This window comes from Lycorma delicatula, chromosome 11 (assembly GCF_047948215.1).
Source record: "Lycorma delicatula isolate Av1 chromosome 11, ASM4794821v1, whole genome shotgun sequence".
Classification (NCBI taxonomy): Eukaryota; Metazoa; Arthropoda; class Insecta; order Hemiptera; family Fulgoridae; genus Lycorma; species Lycorma delicatula.
The window spans coordinates 45,595,972-45,614,643 of NC_134465.1; the positions used below are offsets into that span (position 1 = coordinate 45,595,972).

The following is an 18,672-nucleotide window of genomic DNA, read 5'->3' on the forward strand; positions in this document are numbered from 1 at the left end:
TGTTTTGTGCTGGTCGGACAGCATCTTGGAAACCCATCTCGCACACAGTTTGCGGTACTCATGTCTCTCACTCACAATGGTGTAGAGAGCTGACTTTGAAATTTCAGGAAACGAATCGCTCAATACAGAAGTTGTGAACCGACGATTTTCACGAATTGCCGCATCCACTCGCTAATAATTGCCTCTCCACACGAGATCATCGGCTGACACTCGCTTCCTTCCCTGACAGCCTGCATCATGAACATCTGCACGTCCTGCTTTAAAGTTCCTGCACCATTGTCGCACTTTGCTATTACTCATTGAAGTTTCACCGTACACATTACTTATTCGTCGATGAATTTCAGCCGCATTACACCCCTCATCCTGAAGAAATCGAATTACCGCACGCACTTCACACTTGGCGGGAGATTCTATTGTTGTAGACACGTTTACGTGCTAGCTGCGTGTTCAGAACCAAACGAAGTGAGGCGGCGTAATTGAAGGCAATACTAGAGACGCTACGCAATACATATGCGCAAAGGTCACCCGATTTTTGCGCGGGATTTTATTTCGCGACCGATCGGACCTTGAAAAAAATAGCCCTCGTGTATCATTTAAACCGTTAAATGAAGTTATATGGTTAGCTGCAGTTGGTGCTTTAGTAAAACGTTACATTAATTGAATATTGTAAAAGTCAGATAGTAGAATATAATGACCTGAACTGAAACTTGGGCGAAATCTTTCACCCGGTATAACTAGCTAACGAAGCGTTTTCGGACCTATGTTTATATGAACTTTTTTCTTATTTTTAGCCTCTAGAATGAGTTGTCAAAGTATTGCCTTATCCTCCTGAATCACTTTGTATTTAAATTATAAAAAGAAAAAAAGTTAAAAAAAGGAAGATGAAGTCTGATTCGAACCGATGTGCCTTCCTCTATGATCCAAATATTTCATTAATTAAAATTTCATTTGGTTATAACTCTGGAACCAATGGAAATAACTACCACTTATGATATATTGTTGAAAATCTCTCAATGAGAGCTTTGGTAATGAGGGTACCTTGGTAATTAGTGTCCAAAAGCCCGAAATCCAAAAACTTTGGATTTTTACTTTTTTGGACACTTTTTGTCCAATCTATTGCAATCAAAAGAGAAGGTTCACAAGCAGATGTTACAACAGTTCTATGTACAAAATTTGAACATCCTACGGCTAATCGTTTTTGAGTTATGTGAGATATGTACATACGTACGTACGTACAGACGTCACGCTGAAACTAGTCGAAATGGATTCAGGGATGGTCAAAATGGATATTTCCGTTGAACTCCAAAAATCTAAATTTTTCACGATTACAGTACTTCCTTGTAAGACAGTTTGATTCCCGATTACTTATATTTTAATCTATTTCATTTACTACCATAAGTAATTAGTTATCTTATACGTTACGCATAAGCAAAATTACGCTATCAAATGACCTTCTTAAAATAAATTTAATGTGTAAAAAAGATACCCGTTCATTCAATAAAATTGCAGACAATACATAGAATGTACTTGCCCCTATTTTCGTTTACATTTAAATTTTCTATGAAGGATGTTCTATCTTATAGTAATAGGTATTGGTCTCACTTCTTATAAAAGAAAAAAAATGATAAAAAAAAGCTTTCAATTGCATTGAAGCTTTCAAATCGTGTAAAAAGGAGTAGAAAACTGTTGTTGTACAAACGGTTTTGTTACATTGCATTTCAATATATCGTTTACAGTAAATTGCTTTCGCTGTTCTCTCTAGGTGTAAATCGATATATCAGATTGTTATGTTATATTCGCATGAGTGTGGGTGATGAGTGATTACTTACTCGAAAAAGGTCATCTTTTTATCAGTTATCTGTCCACTGTTTTGCAACACTGGCAATTCCTTTTGTTTTTTGAATCGTCAATTATTTAAAGGATTTATTTTTCCATATTTTTCTTTTCTACATTAATCTTTTAACCTTTTAACCTGTGCATAATTACTCCATCCTCAATTTTTTGATTTATATGTCCCAATCATTGATTTCTTTCTACAATTTTTAATAAATGTGGTAAAAATATTATTTTGATACAGGTTTTTTTTTGTCTTCAATCATTTGACTGGTTTGATGCAGCTCTCCGAGATTCCCTATCTAGTGCTAGTCGTTACATTTCGGTATACCCGTTACATCCTACATCCCTAACAATTTGTTTTACACATCCCAAACGTTGCCTGCCTACACAATTTTTTCCTTCTACCTGTCCCTCTAATATTAAAGCGACTATTCCAGGATGCCTTAATATGTGGCCTATAAGTCTGTCTCTTCTTTTAACTATATTTTTCCAAACGCTTCTTTCTTCATCTATTTGCCGCAACACCCCTTCATTTGTCACTTTATCCACCCATTTGATTTTTAACATTCTCCTATAGCACAGCATTTCAAAAGCTTCTAATCTTTTCTTCTCAGGTACTCCGATTGTCCATGTTTTACATCCATATAAAGCGACCTTCCAAACATATACTTTCAAAAATCTTTTCCTGACATTTAAATTAATTTTTGATGTAAACAAATTATATTTCTTACTGAAGGCTCGTTTCGCTTGTGCTATTCGGTATTTTATATCGCTCCTGCTTCGTCCATCTTTAGTAATTCTACTTCCCAGATAACAAAATTCTTCTACCTCCATAATCTTTTCTCCTCCTATTTTCACATTCAGCGGTCCATCTTTGTTATTTCTAGTACATTTCATTACTTTTGTTTTGTTCTTGTTTATTTTCATGCGATAGTTCTTGCGTAGGACTTCATCTATGCCGTTCATTGTTTCTTCTAAATCCTTTTTACTCTCGGCTAGAATTACTATATCATCAACAAATCGTAGAATCTTTATCTTTTCACCTTGTACTGTTACTCCGAATCTAAATTGTTCTCTAACATCATTAACTGCTAGTTCCATGTAAAGATTAAAAAGTAACGGAGATAGGGAACATCCTTGTCGGACTCCCTTTCTTATTACGGCTTCTTTCTTATGTTCTTCAATTGTTACTGTTGCTGTTTGGTTCGTGTAAATGTTAGCAATTGTTCTTCTATCTCTGTATTTGAACCCTAATTTTTTTTTAAATGCTGAACATTGTATTCCAGTCTACGTTATCGAATGCCTTTTCTAGGTCTATAAACGCCAAGTATGTTGGTTTGTTTTTCTTTAATCTTTTTTCTAATATTAATCTGAGGCCTAAAATTGCTTCCTTTGTCCCTATACTTTTCCTGAAACCAAATTGGTCTTCTCCTAACACTCCTTCCACTCTCTTCTCAATTCTTCTGTATAGAATTCTAGTTAAGATTTTTGATGCATGACTAGTTAAACTAATTGTTCTGTATTCTTCACATTTATCTGCTCCTGCTTTGTTTGGTATCATGACTATAACACTTTTTTTGAAGTTAAACGGAACTCCCCCTTTTTCATAAATATTACACAGCAGTTTGTATAATCTATAATCACTTCCTCACCTACAATTCGCAGTAATTCTACAGGTATTCCGTCTATTCCAGGAGCCTTTCTGCCATTCAAATCTTTTAATGCTCTCTTAAATTCAGATTTCAGTATTGTTTCTCCCATTTCATCCTCTTCAACTTCCTCTATAACACCATTTTCTAATTCATTTCCTCCGTATAACTCTTCAATATATTCCATCCACCTATCGACTTTGCCTTTCGTATTATAAATCGGTGTACCATCTTTGTTTAACACATTATTGGATTTTAATTTATATACCCGAAAATTTTCCTTAACTTTCCTGTGTGCTCCGTCTATTTATATACAGTTGGATATTGTTAATTTATTTTTTTTAAATAAGTGACTATTCTTTTTAGCAAAGGTTATACATTCATAAATATAAACAACTAGGATGTCCGGGCTAAAGGTATCTAAAAGTAACAGCAAAAGTAAGAGAACCAGTCGATATAATTCAATCACGGAGTTTGTTAGAACTTCACCGGTAAGAATCCGCAGACGGCAAAGTCAACGAACTATACAGTTCTAAACATGACCTAACCTACAAGCAACATGAAAATAGGGAACAAATTTTAAAAAAATACGCGAGAAAATGTTATATTTCGGTTCAGTTAGATTTGTAATAAAGAATACTTTCAAAAAATTCTTCGAATTTTGTAAGACGACGTTTTTTTTCCTTTTGATGAACCGTGGGACTGGAATATGTTATTTTTTTATTGTTTTAAGATGACTTTACGAATCGTGTCGCTAGATAGCAGTACTTGATAGTACTAGGTAGCGTACAAAAACTTGATAATATACTTGAAATATAAAATTTAAAAGAAAATATACTACAGCTTGTCTTAATAATAAATGCTGTTATGTAAATGAAAGTACTAAAAATTAAACAAATTTTTTAATTCCCATCACTTCTTTAAAAAAAAAAATAAAAGTATTAGTTTGCAAGAGATTATACTAGTTTTATTAAAACAGGATAAATAAAAGAGAAATAAATACGATTGGTAAAATCGAATTTAACGATAAAAATCGAGGGTATCACAAACTAATAATTGCAATATTACGTCACGGATCTTCGATTCGTAAACGTCATTATATTAGTTTTATTAAAAAAGGAAAAATGTGGTATGAAGTGGATATGACTCAACAAAAAGAATTGGCCTTTAAATTCAATTTTTTGTTCTAGAAAGGCGATAAATTTTAATAATAAATCTATAAGATAACAATCTATAATTCATAAAATTGTAACAAAACGCAGTGATATCCAAAAAAAATACAATGAAATTGTAACTGTGGAAGAGTCTCGCAGATATCATTTCTTTCACTCAAAAAACAAAAATTTCTGTAATATAAAAAAAAACTGTTTTTAATTTAATGTTAATGATATAAAAAAAAAAAAAAATAAGACACTACATTTCTATTTTTAAAATCTGTTGTTCTTAATTTAGAATTTTGTTTAAAGAAATACCTGTTTAATATATGTAATAGATAATAGATATGTAATAATAGATAATAAGCAATGTTTAAATGTTCCATATAATAAGCAAAAAATAGAAAAAATTGATACAAAACTGTTACCTCCCCGATTTCATTTATTAAACAACGAATAATCATAAGAATTATATATTATTTTAGTAAATGTGATATGTATTATATATAAATGAAATCAGGTAACAGAACAATTAAAAAAGACATTTCTATTTTTTCTTTATATTAAACGCTTAAACATTGTTTATTATCTATTATTGTACATATATTTAACGTGTATTTTTTTTAAACAAAATTTTAAATTAATAACATATTTTGATAATAGAAATGTAGTGTCTTACCCTTGTTTGATATCAGTATCGTTTTGTTATAAACAATTCTGTTTATATTACAGAAATTACAGTTTTATTGTATTTTTTTTTTATTTTACGTTCTCTTTCAAATAGCGCTATAGTTCTAAAAGGGAAAGTACTGTAATCGATTCAATTTGAGCATAAAATTTACAATTTCTATTTTATTTAATTAACTTTTTTCTAATTTTTAAATAAAATTTAAAAAAAAATACGTTACATAGAAGTCGAGAGTTTTAAGGTTCAAATCCTAGTTACTTTTATACAGATTTGAATGTTAGATCGTGGATACCAATGTTCTTTGATGGTTGGGCTTCAATTAACCACATATTTCAGAAATGTTCGACCTGAGCCTATGGAAGACAACAGTTCATTTACATTCATACATATCTATGTCATTCATCCTTTGAAGTAATACCTTACGGTCGTTTCGTAGGCTAAACAGTAAAAGAAGAAAGACAGCTATGTGCTGCTACCTACCGAGTAAATGCAGTTAATAATTGCTATTAAAACAATAACGGATAATTGGACAGAAAACAGTACTTAGTAAATTTTATAAAAGTAGCTTTTTAAAAATTAAATAACTTTTTTAGAAAATAATAATGAATGTAATTTATGTTATGTTAATTTATGTAAATGATTGTGTTCTGTTGAATAATGCAGTGCATGTAAGGGCTATTTACATTTCTTAGTTAACTGTCGAAACCTACACTTAAATATATATTACGACTTACTTTGCCTTTACGTTTAAATAATAATTAAAATAAAAAATGTTTCACTAAAACTGTAATCTTTAGTTCAGATTTACGTGGTACGAATTAAATTTTTTTATGTAAGTCTTATTTACTGGCATTTTTTTCTAATATTTTTTTTCATTTTGTATTATCTTCATTGCTGGATACATTATTTTGTTGTTCTTTTCCTCTTGGATCTTTATAATCTGAACGTGTTTTCTGTTTTATTTTTTTTAACCACCGGAACCACGGTATTGCTTCAGAGGATGAGATGACAATCTTTTAGAGTGTGAAAATGCCATGTCTGATCGGGATTCGAACCCGGGAACTCCGGATGAAAGGCCGAGACGCTAGCACTCGTGCCACGGAGGCCGGGAATAACTTTTTTTAATTATGTTAAATCGATTTTCACTTTTTTAAACTACTTGGTTGTTGTTTTGGTAAAAAATTTATTATGTATTTATTTCTCCCCGATCTAACGTTGTGCATTGCCCTTTCTCTTTTTTATGTTTAGCTTCTGGAATGAAGTGTAGTTTTGTACAGTCTCAGGTCGACCATTCCTAAGATGTGTACTTAATTGAAATCCTGTTAATTGAAACTCAACCACCAAAGAACACCGGTATCGACGATCTAGTAATACTCAAATCCGTATAAACGTAACCGCCTTTACTAGAATTTGAACTTAGAATTCTCGACTTCGAAATCAGTTTTTGCGATGACGACCAACCGGGTTGGTCTTTCTTTTTCCTGTTTTAGGAATTGCACGATTCCTAAATTTCTGTGAATTGCACAATTTTCCCGGATTCGCCGGTCAAATTATGCAATTCATTTTTGAAAGTTTATTTTTTTCAATTCAATCATTTTAAGCTCGGTTTTTATCTTTATGATAAAATGATTCCTTTTTCTTTCAAAGTCGAGAGTTCTAAGGTTCAAATCCTTTCTTTCTTTTCCGGTTTAGCCTCCGGTAACTACCGTTTAGATAATACTTCAGAGGATGAATGAGGATGATATGTATGAGTGTAAATGAAGTGTAGTCTTGTACGTTCTCAGTTTGACCATACCTGAGATGTGTGGTTAATTGAAACCCAACCACCAAAGAACACCGGTATCCTCGATCTAGTATTCAAATCCGTGTAAAAATAACTGGCTTTACTAGGACTTGAACGCTGGAACTCTCGACTTCCAAATCAGCTGATTTGGGAAGACGCGTTCACCACTAGACCAACCCGGTGGCAAGCCGTCCTGGTCTAGCGGTGAACTATCGTGCATTGCTGCGTGTAGTATTCCTGCACGCTGAATTAATTTTGTGCTTCTGGTGATCTAGAGAGTGACACCAAACAAACACACGTATATATGAACATCAGGAAAATTTCCATCCGGTTTTTGGGTTCTTTAGGTGACAAACGTAAAGATCCGGTGAAAGCAGCTTATGCCCAGATTGCAACGATTACAATATATTATCTTTTAAAGCTATAATAGTTCTACTATAGCACTAGACAGGAAAGTAAAAAGAAAAATCAAACGTCTGGAAGATAGAACTAAAATTAAACATTTTACCGTGCTGCTATGTATTGATTGAATTAGTATAAATATTATTCATACAGGAGATTATTATTATTATTATTATGCTTTTACGGCCAACATGGGACCACTTAAGTCAATTTTAGTTGGATCTTTTCTGAGAAAAGCGTGTTATTTTACTCTTTCGAGCTGCCCAGTATTTCTTCATCCGTTCAGATCTTGCTTTCTTTTCTTCATCCGTAAACACCCTCTTCGTTGTATTTTGTCGTTTGTCTTTTGTTTAAATGTCTTTTGTTTAAATCTAATGCTTTTATCTTTTAGCTTTGTAATTTTTCCAGTTTTATTCTGTAGGTCAGTCAGGGAAATTCCCAATTCTTTCATATCTTCTCTAATTTCTTTGATCCATCCTACTTCTAGCTTTTGGAACCAGAGCTTTTCAATGATATTTCTTGACAGTCTTGTTTGCGGTGTCCTTATGAGATGACCGAAGAAAGAGATTCTTTTTTTCCGCATAGTATCAGTAACAGGCTTTATTTCTCGATACACCACCTCATTTAGCACAATCCACCATCGGCCTTCTTTTTGGTGTTTTTTATCGATACACGTTCTGACAATTCTCCTCTCTATTTTCAGAATTTTTTCAATTCGATTTTTCTGAGTGATTTTGAAAAGGGTCTCGCTTCCGTAGGTGACTTCTGGCTGTACTACAGTTTTATAATGTTTAAGTTTTGTTTTAGCAGAAAGGCATTTTTTGTTATATGTTGACCAAGTTAATTTTTGGGATTTAATCATTTTATTTGTCCTGTTTTGCCATGTCATTTTTTCATTTAAATTATAAGTTATTATTTCCCCTAGATATTTAAATTGTTTTACTATTTTAATTTTCTGATTGTTTACCGTAATGTGCTCTATTACCAGAGGATCTATGGCCATTAGTTCAGTTTTTTCGAAAGAGATATGAAGCCCTATCTTTTGTGCTAGGTTTTGAAGGCTCATGATTTGTGTTTTGGCTTCTTGAATATTATTTGCTAAAAGAGCGAGGTCATCTGCAAATCCTAGGCAATTTAGTGTGATGGAGTTTTTCTTAGTACCCATTTTTATATTTTTGGGATTTATTTCATACCATTTTCTCATGACAAATTCAAGGGCGCAGTTAAAAAGGAGTGGTGAGAGGCCGTCTCCTAGCCTCAATCCAGTTTTTATGTAGAAGGGTTGAGAGAGTTCACCTCTGAATTTCACTCTGGACTGGGTATTGGTTAAAGTTAATTTTATCATGTTTACGAGTTTAGGGTGAAGGCCCAGGTTTCTCAGAATATTCAGCATGGATGGTCGGTGTATACAATCATAGGCCCTTTTAAAGTCGACGAAGGTGATTATTAGTTGTTTTTTCCGTCCATCATAAGTTTTAGAGATATTATTTGCTCCGGGCAACCTCTCCATGGCCTAAATCCCCCTTGGTATTCCCCAGGAGATTATATATTATTAAAAGTTTTTCCTTTTATTTTTCTTATTAAATTTCATCTTTAAATTTATGTCCACATCAGACAAATACGTGCTTATATTATTAATAAAATTTAAACGAGTTTTGTTAACGGAAAAATACTATAATCGCTAGAGCAAAAAAAGTTCATTGCTATGTTGTAATTTAGCACATGTTAACATTAATGAATTAAAAAAAAAATTATACTTAAATTGTTTAAAACAATTTTATTTATTTTTATGATAAATACAACAATACTGATAAAAGAATTCATGATATATAAAACTACAAAATTGAAAGTTATATTGTATTATTTTCCAAGCAATCAAAAGTTTTAAATAAAGTTAAAATAGGTTATTCTGTATACGTTAACAAAGTAACGAGAAATATTTACAAAAGAATAAAAAAAATTCCGTGTTATAAAGATAAGAATATTGTAATATAAAAAACGGAGAACGATTATTAACATTAAATGTTAAAAAGACGTTACATGTAGTTACGGTAACATTGCTAATATTTAACAAAAGGAACAACGAAATTTTTATTCTTAAAAAAGAATTCACCTCATAGCCTAAAGCGATTTCAGTAATTTCATACCATCAAATTTTTGTATAGATGCACGTAATAGAATCTTATTTCCATTGTAAAACATGAAATTTAAACTAAGTTTTTTAAATGATACTTTTTGTGTTGATATTTAAACATGTTTTTTTTAAATTTCTATTAACAATTATTCTTTTCAAAAATCTATGTAACTTTTATTTATTTAATTTTTGTTGTTTTTTTTTTCAGATTTTATTTTTATTAAAATATAATAAGAAAATAAAATTACGTATTAATAAGTAAAAATAAAATAAAAACCTGTTCACTTCTTGTAAAATTTTAATTGTTAAAATTTAATTAATACAAACTTTAAAAAATTTGATTTAAAGAACGGTTTAAAATAACGGTGATTCAAAATTGACTTCACAATTTTAAAAACGTGTAAAAATTTATTAAGATAAATTACAGATTCGGTTGTCATTTCATATCAAAACACATCAAGTTTTTGTCACGTGTAGTTCATTGTACCTAATTTGTCCACCAGTTCCGGCCTCCGTGACGCGAGTGGTAGCGTCTCGGCCTTTCACCCGGAGGTCACAGGTTCGAATCCCGGTCAGGCATGGCATTTTTCACATACGCTACAAAACATTCATCTCATCCTTTGCGGAATGAATTGCTTGACTGCGGACCCGGAGGTAAAACAAACAAAAGATAATTTGTCCACCAGTATTGTTAAAAATGGATATATTTACTAGTGTGTTTTGGTTTCACGATTTCCAGTCAGCAACTGTAGTTCAACGTAATTTTTTTAGATATTACGGTACGAAGCTTCCTAGTAGGCAAACAATTTGGCACCAAACCTTTTTTGAGTGAGATTTTGATAAAAACAAACAAATCACTAGGACGCCCATGCGTCCCTGAAGCTGCTGTGGAACAATTCAGGAAAAGCTTTGCAGGTAGTCCGCTGAAATCAATTAAACATGCGTCACCTGAGACTGGCATTCCACAAACGACAATTTCTTTTTCCTGTTTAGCCTCCGGTAATTACCGTTCAGATAATGCTGCAGAGGACGAATATGATATGTATGAGTGTAAATGAAATGTAGTCTTGTACAGTCTCAGTTCGACCATTCCTGAGATGTGTGGTTAATTGAAACCCAACCACCGAAGAACACCGGTATCCGCGATCTAGTATTCAAATCCAAATAAAAGTAGACTGCCTTTACTAGGAATAGCACTTTTAAATAAATTCCCGTTTCAGTTTATTTAAATATAATATTTAATTCAAAACAAACGTGACACTGTAAAAGACTAGACTTCATTTAAATTCTTACATATCATCCTCATTCATTCTCTGAAGTAATACCATACGGTGGTTCCGAAGACTAAACAGAAAAAGAAAGATAGCTAAGTGCTGCTACCTATCGAGTAAAAGTAGCTACTAAGTGTTATTAAAACAACAATGTATAATAGGAAACAGAAAGAAACTGTATTTAGTAAATTTTATAAAATCTGTATTGTAAGATTTTAAAAGTAGCTTTTTAGAAATTAAATAATTTTTTTTAAAGAATAATGAATATTAATTAATTTTAAGTTTAGATTTTAAATTTAAATATTAATTAAAATAAAAAATTAATTATTAAACTGTCATATTTAGTTCATATTTATTTGATATGAATAAGTTTCACCTATTTTAATTTTTTTCGTTCCCATTACGTTTTCATTTTGCATGGTTGTTCTCACGCAAAAGCTGTTGAATAATTATGTGAAACAAAAATAAAATTTAGCAAATGCTTCTACCACAAAACGATACAATTTTTAAATATGAGACTACTACACGCACGTACGGAATGGGAGTGTAAGAGGGCTATAGCCCCGGCTGAAACAGAGACATTAGATTTTATTATTCAGGGGTTAAATCTAATATGTTGATTCAAAAAAATCCATTCTTAACATTTTACATTTTCTTTATGTATATCTAAAAAGTATTTTCAAAAAAATTGAGATAAATCGGTATATATTCATCTCTCTAATCATTAATCCCGTCCTGTATACCTTAACCCGTCATAACTCGATCCTGCAAGAGTAACGCCGTTACTCGACGTGTGAGCGCCGCGCTCACTCTGACGCAATAATAATAATTGATTGCTGGGAATTTCCGCAACCCAGAAATGCAACACTTATCGCATTTCAAACACATGCGTAGGCAGCTTCACAGCGTTCTAAGAATCGTCAAAAAGTTTTCAAGTTCTTTTACCAGGTTCTGAAAAACTCCTGAAAAATTGGATGAACTAAAAATCTTAGCGATGTATTATGATAATGCGAGGTGCGACAATAAAGTAATGAGACTGATTTTTCTTTGCAAGATATGACAACCCTGCAGCTTGCGTAGGCACACCATCTTCGACCTTGGTCTATAAGCTACTACTTCTAGTCCAAGCGGAACATTGATGCAACTGCTCAGTCGTGAGTTGTGCTGTAATAAGTGAACACGTGTTTGTGTCTCTCGTAACAGAAATAAACCGCAAAATATTGCTCAACGGTATGCCATTTCTTTTTGCGTTAAATCGGGTGAAAACGCGACGACAACTTACGGTAAGCTTCAGAAGGCTTTTGGAGAGGAGGTTATGTCAAGAGCTCAAGTTTTTTAGTTACATAAAATTTTTAGTGAAGGCAGAACGAATGTTGAAGATGAAGACCGCAGTGGACGACCATCAACCTCAAGGACAGATGTCAACTTGACCAGGGTGCGTGAAATCGTACGATCTGATCGAAGATTATCCGTGAAAATGATCGCAGAAGAACTCAACATCGATCGAGAAACGGTTCTTCTAATATTAACTGAAGATCTTGGTATGAGAAATATTTGTGCAAAAATGGTCCCCCAAAACTCTCACACAACAGCGAGAAACACGGAAAAATGTGGCAGCCGATCTGTTAGAGCAACCGGAAATCAATCCAGATTTGTTGAGCCGTGTTAACACTGGTGGTGAAGGTTGGTTTTTTCAATACGATCCAAAGAAAAAACGCCAATGTTCGCAATGGTGCTCAAAGAGATCACTCAGACCAAAAAAAAGCTCGCATGTCAAAGTCAAAAGTGAAATGCATGTTTGTGCGCTTCTTCGATTCCAAGGGAATTGTTCATAAAGAGTGGGTGCCTCCTGGACAAACAGTTAACCGATATTTCTACAAAGAAATTTTAGAAAGACTTCGTAAACGAGTTCTTCGTGTCCGTGCCGACATTTCTGATAATTGGGTTCTGCATCACGATAATGCGCCATCCCATACTGCTCTTTCAGTACAGCAATTTTTAACCTCGAAACAAATTTCAGTGCTACCACAGCCACCTTATTCACCAGATATCGCTCCGTGGGACTATTTTCTATTTCCAAGAGTTAAAATGGCGGTCAAGGGACTCCATTTTCAAACAACACAAGATGTCCAAAAAGCTGTGACGAGGGTCTTGGAGGATATTATAGAAGATGAGTTCCAGAAATGTTACCATCAATGGCAGATGCGCTGGAATAAGTGTGTGCAATCAGAGGGGAACTACTTTGAAGGAGACAACACTAAACATGACTAAAACGGTAAGCAACATTTTTTTTCACATCAGTCTCATTACTTTATTGTCGCACCTCGTAAATGTTCTGAATCTGTTCTCCAAGCGGAGTATCTTATTTCGTGTGAAGAGATAAAGTCATTAAATTCAAAATTCGATCTAGAAGTGATTCTAGAAGTATTGGATCGCTCCAGTAAAGATTATTTGCCGAATATCCATTATCTCTTACAAGTTTTAGCCACTCTTCCGGTAACATGTACTAATGAACGATCGTTTTTCACAATGAAGAGAGTCAAAACGATTGCGCGTAAGGGGATGGGAGATTAATTTTGTTAGTTTCTTTGTCAGCGAATAGAGATATTACTGTTAATTCTGATGGAGTTTTACATATTATGGCGAGACAGAAAAATCGACAACTAGCTTTATAATAATTCATAACTTCTATTAGAGTGTAAATGTGTGAGTATGAAGTATAAATGTGGATTACAAAAAAAAAAATTATATATTAATATTATGATTCTGATATACATAGTAAATAATGTATTAAATCTAAGCATAATTTTTTTTTTTTTTTTTTAAATGCAATGCAGTATAGAAAATTATTTTCATTAGTATTATTATTTTACCATCAGCCCTCTTAGCCTTCCCGAAAAAAAATCCTAGTTATGTGCCTGGACTATTATTATTGGTGAATTGAAAATCAATTTTTAAAACTAGGTTTGAAAATATATTAAATGTCTGCTGTTTTGGTTAGAATTTTCGTAGTCCAAAACGTTTTACGTAAAATTGATTTTATTTGATGTCATTTTTTTTTAATGGTGTATTACAATTAAAAATTTTCTATAGAAAATATTTTAGTTAACTTTCACCCCCCAATAGGATCTTGGGGGGGTGATAGTTTAAGTAAAGGTCACCATTATGTTCGAAAAATAATTACTTTTGAGGTAAAAACATTTGCAAAATTTTTTTTGTTGTATTTTTTACTATTATTTTAAGGTTGTCATACTTATTTAATACTCTTTATAATAATCGATTAATACATTTAAAATACATCATAGCGACGGCATAATTAAAAATATATATGTTCTTAATTCCTTATTATTTTAGAGGTTTATTATTTTTTTATTGTCTCTTTTGTATTTTACACTTACTTCATCAGGTAGATCAACGTATTTTTTTTATCTAAAAAAATGTTATTTTTAATTTTAAAACTTAAAAATTAACTTAAATTGTCATCTGGTGATGTAGTATACACTACGAAATTGCTTATAATAATAAATTAATTATTGCTATAATAATTCAAGTATTTTAAAAACTTAGTATAATAATCATGCTAATTATTGTTATTTAATTACTTTGTGAAGATATTGAAAATTTATAAAAAAAAAAAAAAAAACAATATATTTTCATTTAGCAAGTAGAAATGTAAAATAAACCAGAAAGGAAATCACGGGTTAAAGTTTTATTACTTTTTTAGTAGAGAAATATAAAAGTTCGTTATTTTTTCTGATGAAGCCCAACTTCCTTGAAAAAGAAAAACTACAACAAACTTTTGATGAAAAAATCTTGAATATAAAAAATAAAGTGATATCACTTCTGTAGCTTCTGGCAAATTAGAAATACACAAAGTATTGCCCTTGTCCTCTGCTCCCTCTCTCTCACTCCCTCACTCTCTCTCTCTCTCTCTCTCTCTCTCTCTTTCTTTTGAAACAAAATCAATTGTAATATTTTTTATTTTAACAGGTTAGCCACCATGAGGGGTTACTGAAGCCCTCACTGCATTGTCATAAACCGCTGAGAGAAATATCAGCTGGAAGGCCAGTTTTACTAGAATTTTTTATTTTACTGTTATTAAATATATTATGATGTTACTTTATGGGAAAGCATCCAGAAATACAATATTTTACATAACTGGGCAGTAATGACTAAAAACATGTGAGGGGACAACAGACCCCACACAGCGGTAGAGTTGACAAAACATTCTTGATATTAACCTTTCTAAATCCGCATAGGTCGCGAGTCTTCTCTTGCGAGTTACTAATTACGTGCGCGAAAAATTGTAATTTGTCACTACTCATTCATTTATAGTCGGAAAAAATAGAAAAAAAATACAGGTTATAGAAAAAGATTCATAGATTCGAAAAAACTGAACTGTATGTCTGTGCGATTTTTTTTACATATGTTACAGCTGAAAATCCGACAAGCATAAAAAAATTCGGAAACAATACGTGACTTTCTTCGTTTAACCCTTTCCAGAGTAAAAGTTTTTTTATCGGAAAAGTTTTTTTATACACAGTTTTATAAAGCACATTTCGCCGATTCAAAAAAAATAAATTTGGTCCAAATCGGGCCAAATTTGAGTAAGATAAAATGAAAATTAACGTGAATGGCGAGACCGGGATGCGTGGGGTCGCTTGGCAACAATGCGAAAATGATGGAATTCAGCCCCACCCTGCTGGAGTGATATAAAGTGACAATTTATTCTGATTCTCCTATCTTTGTTCTATAGACTGAGTAACGGTGCAAGCTTCTTGGACAAAAGGCTAAGCCTACACAAGGCTTAGCGTAAACGTTGACAAAAAATCCCCCTCCCTCTTGTAACTCGACTAACCCTGTTAGAAATAAGACTAACCGAATGATCCCGATGTCGCTACGCTCTACGAAAACGAATGATTCAAACTGAATACAAAGCTAACGTACGAGGTTGCAGTGGGAGATGTTTTTCATAGCATATTCACACGACCGGCTTCCTCCGCTGGCCTCAGTGATGCAACTTCAAATTTCTATAACAAAATTTCCCTTTACAATGTACAGATACAAACTACATAACGTTAAAGATTGAAATCTGTTCTTTCCAACGATAATAACAGCTTATGAATACAACGATCGTTCATATCTTACAGGCGGCAAAAGAATAGCCTTTCAAATCCCCGTTATTGGGTTAACGGTATTTAACAAAAATAAAATTCACTACACCATTTATAAGCCTATGAGCATCGTAAAATTTTGTATTTATTTTACCAGGCAGCGTTATCATTACAAATTTGCATCTTCTGATCAATTCATCAATCTCTAATTGAGTCTCCTTTTATTGTATTTAAAATACGTTTCCTATATCCCAGTCTACAATTTCACTAACAAAAAATACTGTAAAACACCAAATACACAATAACATTTCGCTCATTCTGTTTTTTTGTTTTTTTTTGTGTCTATTTAGATTATACAACTAGTGATTTGATAAAGCATATTGGTAATTATCATAAACCCACTTTGTAACTGCATCAAATAAAGATCAAAAACTCACAAACCACAACAGAAAACATACATTTTGATCCGTTATAGATCTTATAAACTAAAATTACGTTTTCTTTAACCAACAAAATGAAAAATAATGAAAACATAATTGTTTACAACTCTACTTTTTAACTGCAACAAGTAAACAACAACAAAAACAAACCACAACAGAAAACATAAATTTTGGACTGTTACCAAACTTGCAAAATAAAACTATGTTGACTCAACTCAAAAAATAAAAAAAAAATTATGTAAACATAAGTTGTTCCTTGGTAATAAGTAAGAATTTACTACTCCGATTTAGTGGGTGGTAAAATTTAATAAAATTTTGCTTTCCTAATGCTAAGGACATTTTCAGATTCTTTGAAGTTTTTTAAGCAGTTTGTGTCAGAAAGGTCCAAAAAAATATATACTTTTGTTTGCTAGTCCATATCTCATGACAAATTTGACTTGGCGTGATAATTTTTGGTACTTAAAGAGGAATATGGTACCTATTTGAAATGATCACCAGTAGCTTCTGTACAACGCCCATGGTGCCGAACTGCACACCAAACTACGGCTGTTAGTGTATCTTGCGTAATGACAGCACTTGGATACGACTTTTTCACATAGCTCGTTTATTGTTGCTGTTTTTTTGTTACGTCATTCTTGACGGTCCCCGAGAGATAGAAATCCAAAGGTGTCAAATCAAATAACCGAGGTGGGTACTCAACAGCACCACAGTTCGACCTACCACAGTCCGGGTAGAATTTTATCGAGGTAAAACCTGACATCTAAATGGTCGGGAGGCGGGGCTCCGTCTTGTTGCACGTAAAAAAGTTCATCACTATACAGGTTTAGGATGGGAGACAAAATCCTGGTCTGAAGCTACGCCTCACAAGTTATAGTACCCTCGAAGAAGAAGAGATCAATCAAACCACGCACTGATCCACCACACGGCGCAGCAACCCCCGGTTGATTCACTGCCCTGTCCACAAAACCGTGAGGATTTTCAGGAGCCCAGTAGACACAATTATGGCGGTTCATTGTACCGTTAAGTTTTAATTGCGCCTCATCAGTCCACACAAAATTCCCTGCAAATTCTTCATCCTCACCAACCATATGCTGAAACCGTTCACAGTATTCCATCCTTCGATTTGGGTCGTCCTCATTCATAGCGTGTAGCAGTCTTGAAATGTACACTTTCCACTTTTCAGAATGCGTCTTACACATGATCGACTCACCTCAATTTTGCGCGCTCCGTGGTTCACTGATTTTTGCGGTGATCGAGTGAAATGTCGTAACACTGCCGGACTTCTAGCTGTTGATGGCGGTGTTCCAAAATCTCTGCCACTGCCGTTGTACCTCGTGAATATTTACGTACTTCCAGTACCGTTTCAGTACAGCCGTTGCGTTCAATGAACGATAAGCAACCTCAGCCATCCTCAGCCAACCTCAGCAATAAGAAAAGCCCAGGACCAGACGGTATACCAGCAGCAATTCTTAAGGGTCTGGCAGAAGCTGTTCCCTGGGAGATGGTGTACGTGGCCAGCTTTGGACTTCAAAACCGCATGTTTCCAAGCTGCTGGAAGGCGGCAAGAACCGTCTTCCTGCCCAAGCAAGCCGCGAATATAGATCAAGCTGGATACCGGCCCATAAGTCTTATCAATAATATGGGGAAGTTGGTTGAACGATTTATAGCTTCCAGACTATAGAATGAGTTAGAGGAGAAGAACTGCCTACACCAAGAACAGTACGGCTTTAGGAAAGGGCGTTCCACGATACAGGCGATTAAGAGAGTTACGGAATGGGCAACAGCAGCCAGAAGCGGTACTCGGAGATCTAGAAGTCTGCCACTACTTGTGTTACTGGATGTAAAAAACGCATTTGGATCTGTGCCATGGCCGGCGATTATTGATGCTCTAATAAACATGAACATCAGTGATTACATTGTAAATCAGATTAATCAGTACTTACACGATAGACATACTGAGGTCAAGACTGTTGAGGGCACGGTAAATTTTCAGATGTTTGGCGGCGTTCCACAGGGGTCCGTTCTAGGACCCATACTCTGAAATGTTTTCTATGATGGAATATTCAGGCTTCCTTATCCGGAAGGAGTGAGAATTGTCGGCTATGCAGATGACGTTGCGGTACTGGTGCAGGATAGGGAAATGGACCGTCTTGAAATTAAGGCAAATCAGGCCTTACAACTATTAGACGAATGGTTAGATA

The 18,672-nt window shown here is 33.5% G+C and overlaps 1 protein-coding gene across 1 annotated transcript in view; it reads right to left on the reverse strand.

Moving 5' to 3' along the window:
• Positions 1-18,672, reverse strand: part of FMRFa (FMRFamide related propeptide) — a 207,318-nt gene that overhangs the window by 84,224 nt on the left and 104,422 nt on the right. The gene's annotated exons all lie outside the window — the stretch shown is intronic.